Genomic DNA, 3,118 nt, shown 5'->3' with positions numbered 1-3,118 from the left:
ACACATACCGTTCACCTGCCGCAATCACAAAGGGCTCAAAGCCTCAGCGCGGGATGAGAACATTTTTGGCAGTGTCCTACCTGAAAATAAGATTCCTAGTCACTAGCAGTGTCCTTGTAAGTGGCCAGGGTAGTGGACAATATAAGGCAAGTACTGGAGTTTCCTCTTCTACAGCCAATTACGAGAGCAAGGTTGAATTACTCAGGAAGGGCGCTGGCGCAGTCTGCCCCGTGCTGAGCCTGCGGCCCCGGCAAGCCTCTTTCCAGCAGTGAGCTGCTCGCCCAGCCCACCGCTCTTCCGACTGCGTGTCCCTCCGCTGTGCCCAAGCCAGTCTTTGCAGGTCCTGATTAGGGACCGTGGGGCTGGGCAATGGCCTTACGTGCTGGTGGTCAGCCGCTGGGGCTTTGGCTTCTCCTTCCAGAATCTGCAGAGAGGCCCTCATGGTGCTCACACAAGCAAGCTACCTTGGCTGGGGCGCAGGGGTGTTTTGTTCAAAACTAGAAGTCTGTGCTGACCTCCAGTGACCCGCTGCCATGGATGCCCCCGAAGACGACGCCGTCTGCAGTCTGAGTCATGAAAAACACATGGGAGAGATGCAGGACTCCAGTCTCCATTTATTAAGGAGGTAAGTCTGTTGCTTCACATTTTGCCCTATCACTGTGTATGAAGATATCAAAAAATGACTCAGCGATTCAAGGGGGGGGGGCTCTTTCTTAAGGAAAAGCATGGGAGTTTTGGAACAAAAGCTTATGGGAGTTTGATTAGATGAGGAAACAAGTCTTGTGGGACTAGCACAAGTAAATAAGGCCTGCCATGTCTATGGAGAGGTTTGCATTGGTAATTTGAAGAGCAGATGAAGGTGTGCAGAGAGAATTCGAAGAGCAAACTGGCTACAGTGAGGAAGACAACTGGAAGCATTCAGGGAATAACCAGACTCTGAAGAAGTGGAACGCCTCCAGCTAAGAACAGAGGTGGGACTCAGCAGGTGACGAGGACTTTAAATACATCTTTGTCAAAATGGGAGGTGGAAGAGTTGAGATGTGACCCGAAGACATATGGTTTGGAACGTGAGTTGAAACTGCAGAGGAAAGAAGGTAGTGATTTCAAGAGAGAGCTACGAAAGGCAGAGCAAACAGATCCATCTGACGCAGACAAGCGAAGAGCAGACATTTCCAAAGACTTAGCATCCCAAGTGATACTATGCAGTGGAGGGGACTGAAGAGAGACGTGCCTCATTTACATCTGGTGACTAAAGTACATGCTGAACTATTAAGAAAACAGAAAACTGCAATCAAGAAAGCCTATTATACTCCATCTTGCCTTTTACCAAGAATACAACAGTTTTATCAGAGAAAGCAATTCTGTACTCGTGGAAAGATGAGACAGCCCTTCCTGATGATGGTACAGAGTTTCAGAAACAAAGTTCTTATGTCAGAAACTTTCTAGAAGAAAGTTCTTAGCTATTCCTAAGCTCGACTAGATTAAGTGAGGCAGCATTTGGGGGAAATTATAAGTAACCTTTGCTTGTATCCAGCCTGTCAGCACTGCATTGCTTAGAGCAACATAATAACAATGCCTTTATAAAAATTAATTCTGAAGAGATTCCTGGTTTGATCATGAGGGTACTGTATCTTTCTTAGTGGCTCTCCCAAGAAATTAGTTAACAAATTGAAAGTGGATTTTGATGAAAACTTCACACAGTTCTCCTGTGTATACATATGAACACAGTGTATGATATTATGATTTTCCAGTATGAAAGAGTACCCTCAACTCCATATTCTAAGAATAAGATCTATGCTACTACAATAGTTAATAAACTTAAGAAACAGAAATAGAGCATTACCCACTAAATTGGAATATGATGTTTCCATAATTAAAAAAGCTCACCAAACATTAGGTGCTACTTTAAATAGTAGACTGAAAAAAATGGCAGAAATACCTCACTTAAAATGGATATCCCATTATATCCAGACTGCACTGTGACAGACTAATGAAATCTTGTGGCATTTTTTTTTATCCCCACTGTCACCATTATACATATCTGAATAAGGCCTCTAGGTGATCACATTATCCTCATGGAATAGCTCAGCATAATGTTCTGTGGGTTGGTGAAGGTCTGTCTAGACTATATTATGATAAAGAAAATGAAAATTGATGCAGGTTTGAAACAAAACAGTTCGGGTCTGCTGCTATTCCTGCCCTGATGTGGCAGGCTGCATGCCCTAGATTTTATGCTGATGAATATGAAACAAGAAGTCCAGCTTAACTGATCACCATGTGAATGGCTGTGTTGTTTTCATCTGTGAGTCTGGAACCAGGATTGCATCAGTTCTTGACTATATTTCGATGAACTATAGTCATTCTCTGCAATTCATCTCACGTTTGTATCAGCCAAAAACGTTTTATAGGAATATGTTGTAAAGAAAGGAAAGAAAATGGATGTAGCATCTTTGAACTCCTTAGTGGTATTGCTGGTCCCTGCAATGCCCCAGGGGCATCGTCCTGCTTCTGGTGAACTCTCGGTATGGAGAAGAGAGTGTGCCACAGACTCTGTCTGGTTCTTTCTACTTTCACAGTCCTCGCTCTGTGGATCAAGGAGTTGATGGGAAGAGAATCTACTCAGACGACACATTCTGTAGGCCCTTGTGAGGAGATTCAGGTCAGAGCTCCCATTTATCACAGGGTTTTCATAAATACGATGCTGTTTTAGGTCTCTGCAGATACTCACAAATGTAGAGCACATAGCCACGAATGTATTTTCATGCTGTTAATCCAAAGCACTGTAATTCTTTCTGCAGGCAGAGATTGTGCTACAGACTTAAAACTATATTTTGTGATTCTTCTGCAAGGTACTCATACATTTCAGTTTGGCAAAAAAATATTGTATTCCTTTTTAACTGGGTATCCTATCAGATGGTGCCTCTTTTGATTTCAAGAATATTTTCGTTTTCAGTTGTATTCTCAGTCATATTCAGATAAGTCTGGGCTATCCCTCAGCTGGGAGTGTGCATTGCTTTGGGCCTGGGGACTTGATAGCATCCTGTGAATCGCCATAGCAGTCCTCATCCATCCAAAACACCCAGAATGTTTCTGCTTTAGCACTTAGTCACACTAAGTA

At 43.3% G+C, this 3,118-nt stretch overlaps 1 pseudogene; it reads left to right on the top strand.

Moving 5' to 3' along the window:
* The first annotated feature begins 533 nt into the window (after positions 1-533).
* LOC127483484 (5-azacytidine-induced protein 2 pseudogene) lies at positions 534-1,558 on the top strand (annotated as a pseudogene).
* The last annotated feature ends 1,560 nt before the right edge of the window (positions 1,559-3,118 follow it).

The sequence above is a fragment of the Oryctolagus cuniculus genome, chromosome 13 (assembly GCF_964237555.1).
Source record: "Oryctolagus cuniculus chromosome 13, mOryCun1.1, whole genome shotgun sequence".
In the NCBI taxonomy this organism is placed as follows: domain Eukaryota; kingdom Metazoa; phylum Chordata; class Mammalia; order Lagomorpha; family Leporidae; genus Oryctolagus; species Oryctolagus cuniculus.
The sequence above is the reverse complement of the archived record's forward strand: the minus strand, read 5'-3'. Positions and strand labels throughout refer to the sequence as shown.